The sequence below is a fragment of the Molothrus ater genome, chromosome 23 (genome assembly GCF_012460135.2).
Source record: "Molothrus ater isolate BHLD 08-10-18 breed brown headed cowbird chromosome 23, BPBGC_Mater_1.1, whole genome shotgun sequence".
NCBI classification, from domain to species: Eukaryota; Metazoa; Chordata; class Aves; order Passeriformes; family Icteridae; genus Molothrus; species Molothrus ater.
The window spans coordinates 3,846,675-3,868,590 of NC_050500.2; the positions used below are offsets into that span (position 1 = coordinate 3,846,675).

The following is a 21,916-nucleotide window of genomic DNA, read 5'->3' on the forward strand; positions in this document are numbered from 1 at the left end:
CTTGCCTGTCTCTTGTGGCCCTGAAGCCCAGCACACAGGTGTTCCCAGCCGTGGGGGTGGCGGGCAGCAGCATGAGCATGTGCAGTCACTGGGCCTGGACTCCATCGGGCCCTCGGTGCTGCTGGCGCAGAGGTCAGGGAGCAGCCAGGGTAGAGCATCACCATGGGAACACAGCAAATAGCTTTTTCTGAGCACTTATGTCTGCAGCTTGAGAATGATGGTTAGATGTTACTCAGGACTGGGTAGTTGGGAGGGAGAAACTGTGTCCTCTGAGAGCTGGGTGGGCTGTGGATGACTTTACATGTAGTAAAATCACGTGATGAGCAGCGAGAGAAATGGAGCGCTTAAAAATGGTTCAAACATGTTATTGAGGTGCTTTCCATTGGATCATGCTTTTGCAACTGAAATGTTTGATGGAAATACATTTCCATACCAAGATGTCATCTTGTCTTAAATCAAGTTTATAGCGGTTTTATATTTCCTACTGAAGGAAGTGTTCCGTCTAATTCAATTTTTTTTTTACCAGAGATAGAAAATCTTAAGTTAAGCCTAGCAATTTAATTACAGATTTACATTTTTGAAATGCCTGTAAAGGTGCATTGTGCTTATTTCTCCAGCTCTGGGAGAGGATAGAGATGGGGCTCTCATATTATTTCTCACATTAAGACAAATGAGTTAGTTGCGAGAAACTTCTGCAGTGCTTTATGCTTGTGAGGGAGTTCCTCACTCCAAGGGTTTAGTTGTTGTTCACTCTGAACCATTTTAGGGTTTGTGAAATGCAGATCCACTTTGGTTTCAGTGAGTGGATGGAGCAAAGGCTTCTGGCTCGACGTGCTGGCAGCGCGCCTTGAGCGAGAATTTTAGGAGCGCTGGATCTCGGCTCCCTTCCATGGGAGCAGGGCTGGGTTCTCAAAGCAGGGCTGCACAGAGCCACCCTCCAGGTGCCCCAGCTGCACTCGTGTCCCCTGACAGAGGTGGTGAAGGTGGTGCCTCATTACTGTTAGTCACTTTGGGGGCAGCAAGATGTGTTGTCTGCAGGAGATGCATCCCGCTGCTTTCTGTCTGGGAACTGGGAGCTTCCCGGGGTGCTGGGGCTCAAGGATGTTGGAGTAACCTTGTCTGTGCACAGCGCCTGCCAGACACCGGATTGCAGCTCTGAACAGAGATGCCGTTCGTTAACAGTTGGCAGCCGCAGTCATTAATCATCCTTGTAAACACTTAATGACACGGTGCGAGAAAGAAGAAAAAGTTAAACATTGGAAATGTAAAATGCTATCTTGGGCTTTGGTTCCAATAGGATTCTCTATTTACAGTCTCTTGGGAGAAGCCCAGAACTTTCATGGTAGGAAAAGCCAGCAGCAATTGCTCCATGTGCTTAGGCTTGTCTGGAGGGGCATGGCAGGACTGCCCTGCTCTCTAGAGTCAGCCAGCCATCCACATTTTGCAGTCACTAGGCTCAGATACTGCTTGGGAGAGTATTCAAATAATGCAATTATGAAACTGTATTGAGCATTATTTAGCATAGGAAGAAACCCTCTCTGCCTCTGCTGCCTGGGGGCCCGAGTCGCGTGTTCACTGACATCTCGATGTGCTCTGGCGTCCTTGCTGTGCTCGCATGACAGTGACATTCTCCTTTTCACTTGACAACGAGTTATTTGCCATCTTTTCTCTAAAGCACAGAGAAGATCTTGAAGCTTTGGAGAACTGCCTGAGGGACGTGCGGGACCGAGACTGATAGGGGGAGCGAGTCTGGAGCCTTGGGGCTGGCTGTGATGCTCTGAAATGCTGGCAGGGAGGAGGTGGAAGCAATTCATTCCTAGTGCCTGCTCCTGCGGCTCCCCTCGCCTGAGTGGCGGGCAGCTGGTCACCGCACGGCTCCTGTCGCCACACGTTTGTACATCCAAGCCCTGCTCTGCTTCAAACTCAGCAGCAGGGTTACTGCTACTGCTTTTTTTTCCCTTTTTTTTCCCCCCCTTTTAATGTTTCTAAGTGTCTTTTAGAATCGACTCTTGTATCAGAAAACTTTAAAAACCTCCTTGTTTTAAGGTGTGGTGTATTGTAACTCTGCACTGCCTGTTCCAGTCCATTCCTTATTCACCAAAGTAGCTGAACGTGTTACAAATATGTGATGTTGAGCAAGTGTATGGGACCAGTTTGTGTCACCAGCCCAGCTGGAGCAGGGAAGGGTTGTTGGTGTAGGTCACAGTGTCCCCTCAAGATGGCAAAACTCAGTGGAAAAGGAGCAGTGTTCAGTACAGGCTCCCTGTGGACTCTGAAGTCCAGCATATTTTTTTAAATGCGTTACATCAATTCATTCAGATGTGTTCAGCTGGAGCTCAGGGTTCCCAAAGCCAGAGGCTGCTGGCAGCTGTTGGGAGAACCCTGTCCCTGCTTAGGAGCACTCCCAGGGCTGGGACATCCTCGCAGTCTGTGTCAGCTCTGGGGTTTCTCAAAAGCAATAAGAATATTGAATTTAGACTAATTGCCTGCTGCCCACGTGATCCCAGTATAAAATACTTCGATGGTAATGGCAAATGCTGTTACTAGAAATGCTGTTGCTTTCTATTCCACCTGATGATCCTCCACTGGAGGAGCAGCAAGGAAGTGGTTGCAGACCAGCTTGTGTGTGCTCCCACATAGCAGCTCCTCCTGCCCCCACTGCTCTGGCACCTGGGGGTGCCCTTTGTGTGGTGCTGAGCTGTGGACTGAGGCACATTACAACAAGGGTTTGGGAATGGCAGGTGATACCTTGTTGGAAACAAAGCGTTTGCCAAGTGCTGGAGCAGCCAGAGCATCCATAAAATCCAGAGGGCCAGTGTTGGTTCTCACCCTTTATTTCAGTGCTGGTGGTGTGTGAGGGGCTGTGCCTCAGAGAGACCTGTCCCACCTGGCTGTGTCACCAGCGAGCTGGGTGCCTGCACTGCCAGCCCGTGGGACTGTTCCTCCAGAGCCTGCCCCTCCTCTTGGCCACCAGCAGCAATGTGAGGACCCCCACTTGCTTTAAAGAAGAAAGAGCTCAGCCAGTGAAATGCAAGGGAAGCAGTGTTTGCAGCGTGAGCAGAGCAGAAGTGTTGGTGCACCTGACTGGGGCTGTCTGGCGTGTGGGGGCGGCTCCTCCCGCTGCGCGTGTGGTTGGGCTTTGAGGCTGATCCGTGAGCGAGATGGGCAATTTCTCCAACACAAGCACTTAATTGTGGGTTTATTTTGTGAAATTAATGAAATCCTGTGCTTTACTTAAATGTGCAAAGCAGGAATGTGTTGCTGGCGTTGTGTTTGCAGTTCCTCAGTCGTGTTTACAGCCCTAATGACTGCTGTGAGCAGGCGGAGGATTGAGCAGTATTGGAAGGTTACCTACCAGTCACCAATCCGGGTGGTTTGAGCAAGGGCAGTAATACCTGTTCATGCTCAAACACAGATCCTCACCTTCCTCTTAGGAAAACGTGGCTTCTTTCCCTTCCCTTTGGTTCATGTTAGGGTCAGTGAAGAAGAGCTGATCTTGTAATGCTGGGCAGTTAGTATGTCAGAGTGCTGGAATTGGAGTGACTCCTGTAAAGCAGACCAAACAGATGGAGGGTTTGGAGTAATTCACTGTCCTTGTTACTTTTTTTTTATTTTAACTCGAAGTTAAACTCTTTTGAATAAATTAAATTATAGAATTAACTTTTTTACACTTAACGACAGCCTAAAGAAAAAAACCAAACTTCATAGTTAGTTTTAGCGTATTGTATAGAAAGTATAAAATGTTGATAGTATTTAACCACCTGACTCTCATTAGTGCCCTGTCACAGTACCTCTGAATATTGGTCAGTGGTATTAGGGTTTTTTGCTGTTTGATACTTCCAGGTTCCTCCACAGAATGGGTGTTGTAGATGACCATAGTACAGCAACAAATGTGTATCCAGATACCTGTACAGTGGCTCCAAATCCTTTGTCTTGTGGGGAAATAAGGTGGAGGATTATTTCCTCCAGTTGATGGATCTGGTGTGCTTTTCCTAACCTGTCATCTGTTGTGGCTCGTTCTTGTTAACTGTACATGATTATCCTGAAATGTAGTATCAAAAGCAAAAGTGGAATTGGGTGTGTGGGGAATAAAAATTTGGAGTTACTGGTTATGGAAACTCTTCTTGAAACACGAGGGAGTCAGGAAAGTGGATTAATTCAGTTAGTATTTACCAGTTTATCTGCAGGAACACAAGCAGTAGTGGTAGGTACCATTGCATTGTGTGTCTGGGTCTCTGGCTTGCCCAGCACTGAGTAAAATACTCACTGGTGTTACACAAGGTGTGCTTCTGTGTTATGCAAGGAAAATGGTACAACAAAGTCAATTTAGAAACTCAGTCTCTCTGCCAGGGCCTGGCATGTACACAGGAATTGGTTTACTTGGCAAATGAATGGGAATTGAGAAGATTATATTTTGTAGGGGATTGAAATCCTGTCATCTTGGTCTCAGGTTTGCTGCTTCTAAGGGTGGCTGTTTCATTTGGAAGAGAAAAATCAGAGAATTTAGATTAGAAAGAAAAACTAGATATGAAGGAAAAAATAATGCAAATGAAAGCAAAGGTTTTCTTCTGCTGGGGCACTACCTAAGGGAAAGAGGTAAAGAAGCAGTGGTCTTTGTGGGGAACAGTGTCCTAGGGACAGCAGGAGAGGGCATAATCCACTGCAGTGGGGAGAAGAAAACCCAGTTCTCTGTGTTCATTCCTTTGTATCTGCTGTCTGTGCCCTGTTGTTGACAGACTGCAGGAGCTGGGAGCTGTTTGCAGCACACAGCCCTGGACTGGGCCAGGCACTGGGGAGCCCTGTATCCCACCTTGGGTTCGTGCCCCACCAATGTTGTCCCAGGGCTAAAATGTTCCTGGAGTTGCCTAAAACTCATCTTTGCAAACTTTCTGTTACCTGAGAAGTTGTGGTCCTGCAGGCATGTCCCTGTCATGCACCTCCAAGGTTCCTGAGCTCTGGGGTCTTCCTGGTGACACAACTCATGTTGATGCCTTCAGACTCATTTATCTGATGAGCCACTGCAAGTCTGTGTCTGTGCTGTTGAGTTATTGCAGAGTTGCTGGGTTCCAAACTGCTTTCTTTGATATCAAGGTTGTCTGGCACATCTGCAGTGTGAGCTGTGGTGAGAGGAGGCAGTCCAGCACAGCAGTGAGGGAGCAGCAGAAAGGTGGATTTACTGGTTTGGCTCACAGAAACTGGAATTAATAAATGGTGGAAATAATGGCAGGAACTGAGTTTTAAGGTCAGCAAGCAGTAGCTTTAGCAGGAGGGTTTGCCAGACACAGTTGCTGAGGGGAATAAGGACCTTCTTGCATTCTTCAGCAGGTTCCTGACACACATGAAGCAGCAATGACATGGAAAGATGAGATGTTTTCTGGAAAAACATCCAGGCAGACTGGATCCTTGTGCTGTGTCTCAGTGGGCGATTCTCTGACACTGGGGGCTTCTTTGCCTTACAAAGGCAGGGTTTTGTGTGGGGAGTTTTTTTCTTGGCTTCAAGCACAGGGCTGGTTTGGTCCAGATAAGAGTCTCCCAAAACTTAATGCCTTGCCAGGCAGGGGGAGGGATGCTGGAATGAAGAGGAATGAAATGCCCTTGGTGGTTGTCTTTCTCCAAAAGTTATCTGATGTAAATATTACGTTCCCTGCATAAATTTAGTATAGATAATTGACTGCATCTTGCTTGGAAATGGGTACCAAAGGTTGTTTTATAGCTTCTGTGTAATTGAAATTCCAGGAGGAGAGGCCTTTGTCTTGGAAACCACATTTGAATTACTTTTTTATTGGAGTGTTAAAGCAATACGTTACAATGTGAGGGGTTCAGCGTGCGTGTGTGTCAATAATTACCAGATTTCCACAGTTACAGTGAATAAAGAAAACTGTTGAAAAAGCATGTCAAGCTTTCTCTGAAAAGCAGCCATCCAGCAGTTGTGTTGACAGCCAGGAGTGTTCTGACCTAAGCAGAGCCTCCTTGGCACAGGTAGGGGTCAGTGCCAATGCAGGACCTGCAGCTGGCGCTTGGGCTGCGCAGCCTCATTCCCTCGGTGCTGAGAACAGTTTGTGAAACAAGAAACCAATGCTCCAACGTGGAAATGGGAAAACTTTAAGGAGCCTTTCTACAGGGAGGTTAATAATAAGAAGCCAAAGTGGCTGGAAACAGGAGTTGCCCAGCGTGGCTGCAGGAGGGGCAGCAGCCACTGGTGCAGGAGAGCAGCTGAGTGTGCTGCTTGGGCTGGGTGTGGAGTGCAGAGCTTTGATGTGCTTCCATAGAAGGTTCTAGTTTTACTCACTGAAGCTCCTTTGTTTTGCAGAGATCTTGATGCAGACGCCCTTTTGGATTTCTTTTTAATAGTGTGTGACCCTTCACCTTTGATCCCTTGACCTGCATTACTTTGGTAACCATTTCATTTTTTTAATTTCATTTCATTTTTAATTTTGGTGTGTAAGCTGTAACATTTCATCATTTTAAACTGTAGCGTTCTTTGACCTCCCAGATGTCTTTTTTCTTTTCTATGAGGATGCCCAATGTTGCTTTTTCTTGAATAAACATTATTTCAGTTGTTAATAAAATATGTATTTTTCGTTGGTTTTTGCTTCTTTTAAGTTTAACTGTGTGTATGTTGCCTGTATAATACTTCTTTTGATCTGTGTTCTCCCACTCAGTCTATTTTGATATTTATGTACATCTTTGCTTTTAGTTCACATTTTTTCTACAGTTGATTTGTTCAGTAAAACCCATTCATGTGGCCTGTCCATGGCCCATCTGTGTCCCCCTCTAGTCAACTTTTGTAGCTTAACGTGACCTTGGGAGCATTTCAGATACACTTACAAATAAGAACTATTCTTTGCTGTTAAAATATTTTTCCTGTCCTGAAGTTAACTTTTCCAAACCATCAGCTCCAAACTGATAGCTGTTTTAATAAAAGATTAGGCTTCAGACCAAAATGAAAATCTCACTTGAAACTCAATTTGCATTTATTTTTCTGTTATCATTGAAGCCCAAAGGGAAGTTATCAATGCTTGGAGCTGTGCTTTAGGCACGGCTGTGCTTAGGGAAGCAGCGTTGTGTGTACGTGGGATGGCAAAGCCCCCAAAGCTTAGTTGGCTCTTTCCATTTTCCTCTTGAAAGGGAAGCAGTAGATAAGACAGATTTTGGCCAGATTCTATTTTTATCTGGTAAAGGATCATATGAAATCCACTGAGCACGGCCCACTGAAGTACAGATTACTTTTTAAGTGTCTCATTATTTTATTCTCTAACATTTAATGCTGAAGTTTTAATTGCACACAGATGAAGCTGCTAAATGAGCACTGAAATGGATTTAGGTCTTCTCAGAGCCTTGTTGATGCTTATAAAACTTTATATCATTCATTAGGACTACAGATTAAAATTGTAGAGAGCTGTTCATGTAGTGCCACTGGGCTCTGCTGGTGCCTGGCCTCTGGAGGAGCCTGAAGCTCACCTGAACACCCTCCTGCTGACCCTTTCCCCAAGGAAACTGGACTGCATTTGGCTCTGCTCCCCTGTCTGGGGGTCCTGCTGGGCTGAGCCCGAGTTGTCTCCTTCCCCCCTGAGTCCTCTGTGAGTCTTGAGGGATTCAGCCCTAGCAGGTTGTACCTGGTTCATCCTAGTGAGGATGCACCATCAACACCAGAACCTGCTTCAGGAAACAGGTTTGAATTGGCATCCCTGCCTGAAAAAGGTATTTCCAGCACTGATCTCTGTGCTTAACCACAGGATCCCTGTTTTTAAACTACCCCTGTGTGGCAGAAATGCCTGTTAAAATAGTGGCAGATCCAGTATTCACAGAATTCCCTGCCCAGCACCTCTCTGTTACTGTGTGAGTTTCTCTGACCCTGTGGCTATGAGCTGTGCTGGACTGTCACAGCCTCCATCAGTGCTTGGAGCATTCAGGTGGATTTTCCTTTCCCCTCCTGTTCAAAATTTTAGCTGTAATTGTTTCTGTAGACCTGGAGTTGTCAGTTCTGGTACACAGACTGCTGCTCCTCACCGAGCCTGTCTGGGATAGCTGGGATTTGGCTTTGGCTTGGGTTTAATGCTACCTGTCATCCTGAGGAGAAGAAGAATCCTCCAGAAACCATCTTAAGCCGTTTCTTCAGTCTCCAGAAGAGGGTTTTTAAAACTCAGTGGGAAAAAATACTTACTTTGCCCAAAAAAACCTCTTGAAGACTCTTTTTCTCCTCATAACACAGATTTTATGTTGGCAGCAGTTAGATGTGAATGCCCTGACTTTCCAGGGCAGCAGTTCTTAAAAACCTTTATTTAAATGTCTGGAAACTGAAGGAAATCTCCTTCCTTGTGCAGAGGGCTGTCTGTTGGCTGCCTCCTGCTAGAACAAATAGCAGGGAAAAAGAAGAAATGAAATAAAAATGTCTGATGTTGGGAATTGGAGTCAATAATAAAAAAAAACAGAGCTTAAAAGATGGTTAGAATGTCTTGTTTCTTTTTTTTTTGTCTCATTTCATGTTTTGTCATGTCCATCCTGCCTTCTTTCATAAGGTAAGCACTCTGACCCATGGCATTCTCTGGGTGTAGCTGCCAAGGTGGTGGGATGACAGAGTGATGCATGCTTTGTTGTGATATTTCCATGTATTGTGTTAGATGCAGATGGTTACTTGCAGTAATTGGTGTAAATAATATGGGTTATGCCTGTTGAGCTATTGCATGGGCTTCCAGGATGCTAGAGCTGCTGAGGGAGGAGGAGGTCCAGCCTTTGGGAAGGGGGAGATAGAAATTGTCCCCCATTTCCTCTTTAAAACACAGTAAACATTGTCAAGAAAGGCTTCTTTGTTGACCCAGCAACAGCACTGCTATTTGCCCCAGTGTAAAACCTGGGTTTTTGCTGCAGTGCTGCTGGATACAGCAGGAACAGCAACAGCTGACCCTTGGATGGCAAGAGATGATGGAACTTAATTCACTTTACTGAGCTTGTTTTTCACTGAGCAGTAACTCAAATACATGTTTTCATCAAACACTTAATCAAAGAACTACACAAATGCTGCAAAATGTTTGCAAAGCAAAACATTTGTCTGTTTAGATTTTGAGAGAATACTCTATTGAGAGATTTGTTCCTGCTTACGAGGTTTTTCTGTTACTCAAAGCCAGAATGTTGACAACATCCACTCCTGAAACAAGTCTTAATTTTGAAATCTATGCAGTATCTTCTGCTGCTGGAAGCTTTTATGTATTAACCTTAACAGAAGGCTGAAGGGCTGAAATGAAATCCTTGGCACACGTACAAGATTCAGAGCGTTGCATGTCTTGCAGTTCAGGTAATGCAGCTGGGGTTGGATTAACCTAATCTGCTTTATTCAGCCTAATAGACACCTGTGTGTCATCTGCATGTGCTGCTTATTTAATAAAACATAGGCAGCAGCAAATTGCTCACTTTGGTCTGACTTCTTTTGAAAATCAGATGTATTGGTCAGCACAAACACACCATTTTCTGTTAACACTGAAACTCATCCAGAGGTACAGGACAGGTCTGTATCTCCTACCTGGGAAAACATAGATTTCTTGTGCAGCACCTGACCCTGTGCAACAAACTGACCAAGTGCCAGCTAACCCTCCTCATGTTTCAGGGCTGGTGGGTTCTAGGCTTGGATCCTGCTGCTCCCACTGCTCTTGTGCTCAGAGGGGAAGGGAATTCCCCCTTTCCAGAGCAGAGCCTGGGTGCTGCTCTGGCCTCACCGGCTGTTGGGGCAGCCACTCTGCAGGGAGGTTCTCTTTAGGGTGGGGGTGAATTTCTCAGGCTTATCACCCTGCTTGCTGCTCTGGGTGTATGTTGGTTTTCAAAGTCCTTAAATAATTTAATTATTGCTCCTGCTTTAATCTCTAACTTCTTGACATGCATTAAGGACTCTGATGGCTGAGGGGTTGAGCTGGCGCCATTGGGCAGCCAGCCCTGACCCTCTCCTGTGCTTCTGCTTTTCCTCTGCTTCAGAAGTAGAACTGTAGCCCTTGACACCCTGCATTGGCTTTGTGTCTGCTAGAGCAGGGTCCTCTGCCTGTTCCCCGCTCTTAGATGCACATTCAGTTCAGAAAATGCTCAGTGATAAACATGTGTTTTTATTTCTCCTTCAGGTTTGGCTTGTCTGCTTTTCAGCTCTTCTAGACATTGGAAATTCCAGTTTGTGTTTATTTTCTCTGGATTCCTTCCCACAAGACAGAAGTGAATTCAGCATGGATTATTGGGGAGAGCCTTGGCTGGGAATAAGGATAATTGCAGCCTCTGGCTGTGCCACAGTTTCACTGATGATTTCTTTTAAGTTACTCACCTGCACTGTATCTGTTTCCTCAGCTGTAAAATGTGGGTAATTACCTCCATTGTAAAATGTTACAGGGTCTGCTGGTAATTATATGAACGAAGTGCTAATTACAGTGATTATCCCTTGGACCTAGTCTAGATCTGGCTGATGTTCCTGTTGTGATGAACGCATGAAACAAATACTACAACTTGCTTTTCTCCATTCTTTGCGAGGGCCTGGGAGGTGCCATGTCACAGGATGTGTTCCCAGTGAGAAGCTCTGCTGCCCTGTCACCCAGATCCCTCTGCTCATTTCTCATTCCCCTCCACCCTCTTGTGTTACAGGGCTGTGGGCTGAGGAATTACTGATTCAGTAGTTGGAGCCACATATGATCTGATTGCCAGGGTTTATGCTGTGGCTTTGCTTTTCCTCTTGGGGATATGTAGAAGGCAGCAGCCAGGGAACTGCTCCCAAGGTACCACTTGGGTTGGGGCCAGTCTGTGCTGCCTAGTGGCCTCTGTTCCTTAAGAAGTTCTGACCTTGATGCCAGGAGAGGTGTCCTTCCAGCTGTGGAGATTATTTCCCTTCTGTGAAAGCCTACAGCTTCAAGACTTTATTATCAAACATTTTATTTGGCTTTCTCTTCTCTATTTATTTAGGACACATTTTCTTTGTAGCTGGGAATAGCCCTTACTATCCCCTGAGCAGGGCTGAGTAGTGGAGGAAGAACTGATATTCTTCAAGGTAGAAATGGAGTGTTCTCATCCAGAAAATCCTCCTGCTGCTGCTGGGAAGGTGCTGTAGTTTTTGTTGGTAGTAATAAGTCACATCATATATCCGGTAATTATGAGAGCCTCCTCTCCTATGCAGTCCCTGCCTTCCCTGGTCACAGACCTCATGGCACAGTAACAACAAAAATCATGTGCTTGGTTCATCTTGCTGCAACTCTGCCTGCTCTGTTCTGCCACATCTTATTCCCTACCTTCCTTGCTTCTGCTGGATGGATTTTCTGCCTTTGCCTCCTGCCTCCATACACCTGCTTCCCATCAGCCTCAGCCTTTCTTTGCCCTGGAAGAGCAAGGCTCAGTTATGTCTGCAGAATTTGGTAGCTGAGCAGCTCTTCCTTTCTCAGAGTTTGACGAGTGCAATGAATTTTTAACTTTTAAGAGAAGGTTTTAGTTCCTGTCCAGGATGATGGTTAGGAAAGGCTTTCTGGCAATGGGAAGGCAGTCTTTAATTGCAGTTTTGCACCTGAATTTTCCAGACTAGATGCTCTTTTCTGACAGCTTCTGTCTGATTGATTCTCTGGCCTGTTCTTTTCCATGACAGGATACTTGAGTGCTCCAGGGATGGGAGCAATGTGCCACTCCTGAATGGTGAAAGCGTTCATTGCCAGGCAGTGAGGGTATGGAAAGAACTTTTTTCGTTAGGTGGAGGAAAAAGTAGATGAGGGATTATCATCTCTCTCACGATTTGCTCCTGCATTGCTTTAGAGCATCTAAACTAGAGAGGTGTGTCTGTAATGTGTCTGCGCTTCACCTAATGCTCATCTGCCAGACTTGTTTGAAAATCCTTCATTTGGGAAGCAAAAAAATCGGTTTGTTCCTGCAAAAACATCATCTATTAAGATGAATTAATTTGGTGTGAGATGCTTCAAAAGTGAATGATGCCATATCCATGTTCTTACTGCCCGTTGCACAAGAGAACTGGTTTGTTTGCTCTATGCAAGTCACATGCTGAAGGATGTTAAATTGCTGTGTAACCTGGAGGGCAATCAGTGATTCAGATTTGAGATTTATCCAAGTCTAATTTTGCAGCATTCTTGCAATATCTGGAATTTGTGTATCTTGGCACCACTCTGAATGCTCTGCATTAAGAGTGTAGATAAAACACAATTTTTTAAAAAACTTAAATGTATAGTAACATAATAATTATAAACTTTCTCAAATCTTCTTTTTCTTAAATATAAGAGCAGTGTTTGGTTTTCATTGAGGTGCAAAGTGTTGTGCAAAATCACTGCAACTTGTGACAAAAATGCTTTGAAGTATCTGAATGAAAATGCAGCATCACCGTGAAAACAAAAGTATTAATGCAAAAGTGGTTCCAAACGAGGTGCTGCTGCTAAATGAAGGTTTTCCTGGTTTTGAGAGCCGGTTTTTAAGCAGTGATATCCTCCGTGGGGGGCAATTGCACACCCCAGGGAAGGAGTTGAGGAGCACTTTGTGTATGTCAGGGCTTGCTGCAAAGAAATCTATTAATTTTTACATCTTTTTGTAATTACCTGTCGCTGCTCGGTTTGTGAGTCAGTAGGTTATAGATAAACACAGCGCAGCAGTGCCGGGGGCGCCGCTGGCCGCAGCCCCCCCGGCTGCCTGGCCTGTCCGGGCTGTGCCAGTGGCCCCGGTGCTTTTGGCATCGCCTCTCACCCATCCAGCCTCGCTCGGTACCGGGGACCTGAGGCGTGCGGGCACGGCCTGGCGCCCCGGAGCCGCCGGCCGGAGCTGCCCGTGCCCGGCTCGCCGGAGGAGGAGGAGGAGGAAGAGGAGAGTTTCCATCGCGCCCCGTTCGCAGCTGCCCCCGTGTCTGTACGGACGCGGAATCCCCACAGGAGGGTGCTGCGAAGGCACTGAATGTGCAGGTTTGCAGGGAAGATGAGGGCTTGGAGGAGACGGCGATTGTAGGGCAGCCAGCGCCGTGGCTCTGCAGAGCGGGGGCAGCGCCGGGGCCGTGCCCGGGGAGCGGCGCGGGGGAGGCCGCCCGTGGTGGCCGCAGCAGCCGCTGCCGTGCTGTGGGCTCCGTGTCCGGTGTGCGAGTGTGAGCAAAGGCGGCGGCAACACCGACACTCGGCTGCTGCAGGTCCAGGGCTTGGTGGCTGCAGAGCGTCCCAGGGCTGTTCCCCTGCCTCCTGCTCCTGCCGGCTGGTGCTGGGACCCTTCCCCTGTGAGCATTGTCCGTGTGGCTTCTCTGCAGCGAGCCTTGGAGCACCCAGCTACTTTCCCGTCTGCATGTAGTATGTTTAGTCTGCACAAGTGGCAAAATGTATTTGCTTCCAAGTAGAGACAGCCTCCAAATTCTGTCCTAAAATACTTTGTAAGTTGGACCATTTTATTCAGTGCGATCAGATGAGAAATAACGGCAAAACCTCCCTTTGGTTGCTGGCTGTGCAACCCTCTTCCAAATATTTTAGTTAAAGGGATTATTCCTTTTGCATAATACATGCTCATGCCAAAAAACTTGTCTGACAAGGCCAGTTAAGCAGCACTTTCACGTGATTCTCCCTTTAGCTGTGTGCTGCTTCACCCTGAAATTGTGTGATCATTTAAAAGTAAACAACCCTCCACCCCGGGGGCTCCACACATCCACTCTACCCCTCACTTCCTTCTGTTGCTTTTCACTTTTTAAATAAACTTTTGAAACGGAGGATTATGTAACTGAAGAAGAGACTTCTCTTTGGGATGACCTCTAGGACATGTGGGGGCATTCAGTCTAATTCTGTTATATGGGAGTGCGGGAGCTCTGATCCCTTCCTTTTAATGGCAGCAGGATCAACTGATCTGTTGGAGCTGTTGTAGAGAGGGGTATAAAATTAACTACTCATTGCATTAGAGCACCTCACTTGGAAACCTGGGACTGAGATCATGTGCAAGTCCTGTGGCGTTCCCTGCTGTCCATGGGGGCATCACAGCATGTGCTGGTTCAGTACCTGGGTTTGGATCCCAGGTGTTTGGATGGAGGACCGTGTCCAGCAGTGATGGTGCTTTGTGTTACTCTCTGGGTTTGGCACTCATCTGAAATTGCATCACCAAAAAACGCTTTTGGTGGGATGGGTGATCCCAAAGTTTGGCTAATACACACTGTGGAAGAGGTGCCTGGCAGCAGTGGGGGCTTTGCCTCAGCACCCGCATGGCAGGGGCAGAGCTGGTCTTGTATCCAAATGCTGTTAGATCAGCTGCAGGCGAATACAAATAGACTTGGATTTTGGCCCTGTAAAGGGAGACTTTCAGCTTCCCCCGGGAATTCTGCCTTGGCAGAAACCAGCTGTAGTTCAGTGGTTTCTGTTACCAGGCAGAGTCTGTTTGGATGTTAGAAAATTAGAGCAGAAATTCCTGCAGCAGTCAGCTGTGTCTGCGTCACCTCTGTGACCTCTAACTGCTACTCCTGCAAACAGTTGCCATTAAACACAGTCAATAACCCCCTTCTGCATTCCATTGGATCGTCTCTTCCTGCCATCTCAAATGAAAAATAAACAAAAGAGCTTAAGCGTGCAACGTGCTAAATAGACTAATCAGCTGTGAAAATATTTTATGGGGGAATCTGGGGCAAGAGCTGTCAGTGGGAGCGAGCTGATTGGAGCTGCAGCAAAACAGCTCCGGGAGGCGGCCATGGGGACAGAAGGGAAAGATCTGTTCAAATGTATGCGTGCTATTTTTTTTACCCCTTTCTGAGTAGTTTTAGGAAATCCCTCCCTCTGTAAATTGATTACCTCTGCACATCAGAATGCCTTGGCTCTAAGTAGGCACTAAGCTGCTCCTATGCTGATTTGACTTTGCCCGTTAAATGTAAAACAGGTTTTAATCTTCTCATTTAGATGTTTTAATAGAAAGTAAATGTTCAACTTGCTTTGCTGTGGCCTCCAAATCTTTAATCCGTGGGAATGTTTTTAATGAAAGGGAAACTGTGCTTTTGTTTAAAGCACAGGGTGATGCTGCAGGCAGTAGTGCTGGTGGGGGGAATTGCAAACCCACACCAGAAATTTTTGGCACTGGTGGATCCCGGATTTGGGGATTATGGATTTAGGAATATTGGGAGAATGACAAGGGGATAGTCTTGGGACAGTCTGTGGCTGGGAATGGGTCTGTAACGAAGTTCAGTGTCAGTGATTCCTGCCCCCGAATTCAGAATCATCCCTGTGTTCTGATGATGTTACAGGGCTGTTGCTGCTCCAGCAAGGGAGAGCTGAGCAGAGCCGTGTGCTTGCCAAGGAAACCGCAAAGCAGGCAGCACCGGGTTTTGTTCTGCACACAAAAGGGGGGGTTCTGCTCTTCTGAAGCCACTCAGCTTACTTATGATTTAATTTAATGTAATTTGTTAAAAAAGATGTGGCTCCAGGACACACAATACAGCTGGCAAAGTACTATGACAAAGTCAAAACTGAACAAGGAGTGGAGCATGCAGTAAATGTGGGTAGAAACCACCTAGGGGCCATCCAAGGCACTTGTGCTCACTTTGGGGCAGGACCCACAGCTGTTAGCCCCTTCAGTTGCATTTTCTGCCTCAAATTAGAATCAGGACTTTATTAGGTTAAAAGTACAGCAAGACCTGGAAGATTCAGAGTGCTGCCAAAGGATTTACCTCCGTGTTTCCCACCAGCCTGTGCTGCCAGAAGGGAGATGCTGCTCAGGGCAGCTGAAGGCAGACAGGCACCTACAAGGAAGTGCTTCATAAACACAACTTCCCTCATTGGAAAGCCGACTGCACCGATAAAGCTTTGGCTGGGTAAATAAAGTGTTCTGATTTCCAGGCCTGTATTGTAAGTTGTCAAGCTGTAATTGTGTAAGTGCCAGGGTTATAAATAGCGGGTGCAGCTGGCAAGGCCCAGCCATGGCACACCGTGGCACCGGTGCTCCGTAGTGAGAATTGGGAGGATTGTTCTCATTTGGGTTTTGGCTTCTGCTTTTGCACTCCACGCTTTTCCCACCTGGGCTTGCAGGGACTGGTTCCTGTAGCCAGGCCTGGCCATCCTTTGTGGGACAGGGGCCATCTTGGACGCAGGAGCATCCTGCGGCACCTGGATTTGTACCTGATCTGTGCATCAACTGGGCCGTGTGCAGAAGGCAAAGAGAAGAAATTTTACTATTGGTAAAATTATAAATCGACTTCAGACTGAAACAGTTCATTATTGCAGCGTCAGTACACTTAAGAGGCTGGTGCTGCATCACAGGTGTGTGGATGCCTGTGGAAAAGTGTCATAAGGGATGTCCCAGCAGTACCTGCAGTGAAGGATTCGCTGTTCTCCACAGGATGACTGCAGAGCAGTTTGCATACATCCATGGGGAAACAGAGCTGCTCCTTCACTGTGCACCAGAGGGATGAATTAGGTTTTACATAGTAACTTAAATATTTAATTTTCTGAGTTGTCATTTTTCTAATTAAATTAATATGCAATTTTTTTTCTGTTTGCCTTTTTATTTTGAGGTTTTTTTCTCTTTGACCAAAATCCTAATAACCCAACAGGTCACAGGCACGTCAAGATGCTGGGACAGTGCTAGGGGCCGAGGAGAGCAGAGCTGGGGCTGTGTGTAGAGGGTTGGGGTGTGGCAGGAGGACAGTGGTGGAAAAGTGTTTGCCTTCTCTGTGCGAGTGGGGTTGAAACGCTACATCAGGCACGTGTCACCAAAATAATAAAAATACTATGAAAGCAATCAAGTATGCGTTACCCACTTGGCGTTGTTACAGGCGGCTCCTCCCTGTGCAAGGCCAAGCCATTCTGAATTCATCCCCCGGGATTTGGTGTTAAAACATGTTCGCTGCCAGCTGACAGAAGAGTCAAGCTTGGATTTATTACACCGGCACCTGCATAAAAAATGACAGATGATGCGAATGTATTTAATTATCATTCAACGCCACGTCTCTGCTTGCTCCGGTTGCAGGGCTGCAGCTGGCACACACTTTAACTAAAGTCAGTGTGCTTATCTAGAGAGGGGCCCGGAGGAGGCGGCCAGGGGAGACCGGGTGTTCCTGCGGGGCCCGGCTGAGCAGACTCGGGTCTCTGCACACACTCGCTGCGCCGCGTTCCCCATCCCTGGGCCTCCGCAGCTCCGGCTCCGCCAGGGAACGCGCTCCCAGCCCGGTGCTGGAATTCCCCGGAGTGTCCCTGCCAAGGGGGGTCCCCGGGGGCATCCCCCGGCCCAGCGTGCGGGCAGGTTCGCTGCACAGCCGCGCGAGTGCCATCCCGCGTCCCAAAGGCCGCTGCGGTTTGCAGCAAGGTCAGGGGGACACGCCGGGACTGCCGCAGCGGCGCCGGGAGCGAAGCGCGGCTCCCGCCGCCGGCTTCACGTGTGCCGGGGAAACACGGAGCGGGGATGCTCTGGGCAGCTCTGCTCTGTGTGTGTGTGCAGCTACATGGACATGCAGGCACCGAGGTACATGCCAGAACATAGATACACACGTGCGTGCACAGATAAATGCGCACAGACACATGCATATCCACGGGTAGACACGTGTGTGTACAGATACATATGTGCATGCACACATGCAGACGTGCATACACAAATACACACACCTGCATACACACCTGCATGCACACAAAGACACTTGCTCACGTCATGCACACGTGCCTACACACCTGCATACACACCTGGATACACGCATATACGCTGCACACACACACACACACACACACACACCTGCATACACACGTGCACATGTGCATTCACACATGCATACATACCTGCATACACACACACGTGCATACACATGTGCATACACACACGTGCGTACACACACACACACCTGCACACATACACACGTGCATACACGTGCATACACACACATGTGCATACACACACACAAACACACACACACACACACGTGCATACACACCTGCATACACACGTGCACACATGCATATTTGGCCTGTGGGAGGTGGCCCAGGTGTTGCTGCCCAGCTGCCTCAGCCCCAGCTGCCGTGGCCTCTCCCAGCTGCTGTCAGTGAGCTCTGATGGAGCTGCCGGGGAACTCAGACAAGCCCAGAGCCTGCCTGGGATGCTCTCGCTTTCCTGGGGTGCAGAGCCCGGTGTCCCCTCAGCCCTCAGTCCCCTGCCATCACCCCTGTGCCCCCTGGATGCCAGTGAGTGCTCCTGGCCAGGCAGACTTGTGAGCCGACACAAGCTGGACCAGTATTTTTGGTGGGGGGGAAAGGCAATCCAAAGGTGAGCTGGGCAATTCCTGCCTCCCTGAGGGATGAAGATTTGGGGTTGTTGAGGGGGGGGTGTCCTGCTTGCCTTCCTGCTTTGTAGGAGGAAAAGCTGCTGTTGGGGTTTCGTTATCGCTTGTTTGTTGCCTGTGCTCACCAAACCGTGCAGGGAAAAGGGGATTTGGGGAGGATTAAAATATCAGATTCTTGCTTGGTTACTGAGCCTTTTGGACGTGAGCTCCAGCAGCTTTGTCCTGCATGGAGGAGACAGCGGGCCCTGAGGAGAGGTGGTCAAAGGAATTGGCCAAAAAGGAACAGAAAAATCTGATTTTTTGCAAAGCTTATAAGAGGAAAATGGAAGAATTTTGATCTTGCCAAAATACTTTTGACATTGGAGTTTTCCTTGTTTTTAATAATGATTTCAAAAAACCACTTAGTTGAAAGCAAAAAACAAGAAGCCATCTGGAAATGAGGGGTTTTCCTCAGTGCCCTGCCACAGAGTGTCCTCACTGCTGTGTGCAGAACAGGGAGATGTTTGCTTTTGGGGGACATTTCTGGCACAAGTATTTTGCACACCAAAACTCTCTTGGTTTTGGTGGATGTGGCGTTTCCCCTGAGGGTTCTGGCCAGAGGAGCTGGGCAGGCACATAAAGCTGTGCTTGTGGGTGCTGCTCTCTCTTAAGCACACCAAACCCCACACTCAGAAGTGGAGCAATCAGCTGGGGATATTTCAGAGCGGGTGGTGAAACGAGGTAGTTTTTAGTATTCATGAAAAATGCTTGTGACAGCCTTACCCCAAGTAATGAGCAGCCACCTGCAGTTCAGAGCAGTGCTTGATAATGCTGTAATTAGATTGGAGATGCAAAAAAGCTCATTAAAATTAAATAACATATTTGTCACTGTTTTAAGAGGTGCAGATTGCCTCGAACCATGCTGGTCTCTTGACCTTGAGTATTTTGGCATAGTCCTCTCTGTTGAGCACATGAAAATAACGTTGGAGCATCCCACAGGCAGGTTCATGGTGGGGGTTTCAGCACAGGGTTGCAGGTGCTCACCTGCCCTGGTCAGATTGTTTGGCACCTCACCATACAGAGCCAAGCTGCCAGCACTGGGATGACACAGAGGAACACAGGCTTCCAAAGGCATGGGTATCAAAGGTAAACCTCTTCAGTTTTTGAAATACAGTAAAATGTGTTTTGAGTCCTCGCCTTCCTCCCTCCTGTCTGAAAAAGAGCATGCAAAGTCACGACAGTGTCTATTAACAAGACTGTAATTTTCCAAAATTAATTTTTAATGACTAATTTGTCTTGTTTTCAGATGTTTTATACAACACTTATTGTTTAAACTCCTTTTGTTTCTCCACATGTTACCACAGCAGAGGCAGGTGTTGGGTCAAGATCTCCAGTTGGGGCATCCACTGCTGGCATGGCTCTGCCCTTGGGATGGCAGCTCTGGAGAAAGGCAGAGATCATCCTTTATAGAAAGGATTTCCCTTTGTCCTGCCCCAGAATGGCACTGCTGTCCAAACACTGCAGCTCAATCCAGCTGTTGTGGCCACTGTTGTGCTGCTCTTGCCCTGGCTGGCCAGGGCTTCTCTTGCAGGAGCTTCTATGCACAAAGAAGAGAGTTAAAAACAAAAAGTGGGTTTTTCTTCCTCCTCCTCACTCATAGTGAGTAATTACACGTAGGTGTCTCGGAACAGGAGTGTTTACAGACACTCCGTATTTTCGGCATGTGGGATTTTCCCACTGTAGCACTTGGGCTGTGAGCAGCAGCAGAAGCAGCACTCAGCCTGGTGCCTGGATCACCACTGCTTTGTTGGGAACTGAGGAAGAGGAGGGAATGCTCTTCAGCATGGAGTATCCTTGTGTGATCATGGCCCTTTGGTGTCCACAGGAAGGGAGTTTGTAGCACAGCTTCTGGCACCTTAAAGATAAACGTTTTTTTTGTTGTACTTTTTTCCCCTTCTTAGGAGTGATCTTGGAAGGGCTCAGATTTGGGTGGTGGCAGCTTGTGTTGCCTTGCAGCTGGGCACACTGCTTGGCTTTGCTTGCTGCCATTCATGTCAATGTTTTCTGTTATGTTCCTGGCACCAAATGGGAATTTTCTCAGAGCTTGTTCTGACTAATGTTGATGAAAGGGCAGAAATTCATTATTAGAGTGAAATAGCTGGTGATAGACTGGGGTTCCCAGGTGTATGAATGAATATCAGCAAATATCTGTAATGAAATTTTTTCTGCAAATCCTTGCCTGTGACCACCCCTGCTCTGCCTGTGTGGGCTGAGCTGTGAGTGCCACACAGCCACAGGGGTTTGGAACAGCCCCTCTAGGGCTGCCCAGGTCTGTCCCCACAGCCTGGGCACCCACAGCTTCTCTGTGGCTGCACTGCTTCCCCAAACCCAGCGTGAGAGCCTGTGATGGGCAGACAGAGCCTAAAAAATAAAACCAAGTGAAGTGTTCTCAAGGCCCAGATTGAGACAGGACCCATCCACCTCTTCCTTTCATCCAGGTACCTGATTATTGGCAGAGTAATCTTAGTTCTTTGTCTAGGGTGAGATGGTTGGGAGGGAGGGAGCTGTGAGTGAACAGTTTCATCAGCAATAAATATTTCCAGATAAAACAGAATGTGTGCTTCCCATCATGCTTGGAGCAGAGTGGCTGTGGCTCAGGCTTCTGGCCAGATCCAGGTGGGTCCTTTAGGCTGGTCTTAGGCAACTTCAGAGGAAAAGAACCCTCCCAAACACATTTGGCATTTGTGGTTATGCTGAGGAATCTGCTGGCAGAGTAAACCCCGGGTAAACATCCTCAATTTGCTGCCTTCTGAAATGGAGCAGCTTTTGGAGTTTGGAGCCACAATTTGTATTCAAATGAAGGTCATTTGAAAGGTGTAACACAGTAAACAGCCATTATTTCATTTTGATAGTGGTACTAAAATTATAGTGTTGGTTGAATTATTTTAGTATAGGACCATTACCATCTCCCTAAAACACTTAGAGGGGTTTTATATCAGTGCTGCAGTCCTGAAATTAGAGGAAAATTAAAAATCACACGACTGTGGTAGAAAAGTAATTTATTTGTGAGGATGCCTTCATTTTATCATGGTGTCTCTTCCCCTTCTGCTATTCCAGGAGAGAGATGTGCTCCTGACACCCAGACAGGCTCCCAGGGTTTGCCTTCCTGAACCAGGAAGGCATCAGCTTCCCACGAGCCAGGGCTGCCATAAGCCACCCCCAAAACTAAATTTTTAATTTATTTTTTTCTTTTTTTCAGTAGAAGTGGCTGATGTGGTATTGCCTGACTCAGTGCTGTCAGCGTGTTGTATTTCAAACATACTCGTGTAGGGGGTAGGCACACACTTAAAACCTCTCTGCATTAATTTTCTTCTAGGAATACAGGCAGCAGAAGTTGGAGTTAATAGAGTGGCAGTGATTTCCCTCATTGGGGTGGCTGGTGAGGGTGCCTGGATGGAGTGTGGCAATTAGGGCTGCTGTTGGGTGGAAGGGGGGATGCTCCAAGGCTGCGTTGGAGTGGGAGCTGGCGGACGTGAACAAAATCTTAATTGGGAAATTCCCGTCGATTATTACAGCTGCCTTCATTAACATTTTCACACTTGGCTGGTAACAAATGAGGAGAAGGGTTGTGTGTGCCACTGGATTTATAGTGTTCCAAATCCACTCCATACCTGGGGTGTGCCTTTGAGCAGAAGGGATCGTAGCTTTTTGTGGAGGGGTGTT

The 21,916-nt window shown here is 47.3% G+C and overlaps 1 protein-coding gene and 1 long non-coding RNA gene across 7 annotated transcripts in view; both read left to right on the forward strand.

The window, feature by feature from the left end:
• Positions 1-21,916, forward strand: part of CAMTA1 (calmodulin binding transcription activator 1) — a 249,536-nt gene that overhangs the window by 26,676 nt on the left and 200,944 nt on the right. The gene's annotated exons all lie outside the window — the stretch shown is intronic.
• On the forward strand, positions 6,309-14,887 carry LOC118695108 (uncharacterized). The gene is made up of 2 exons (XR_004981501.1): positions 6,309-6,394; positions 10,104-14,887. It is a non-coding gene; the product is annotated as an uncharacterized LOC118695108 (long non-coding RNA).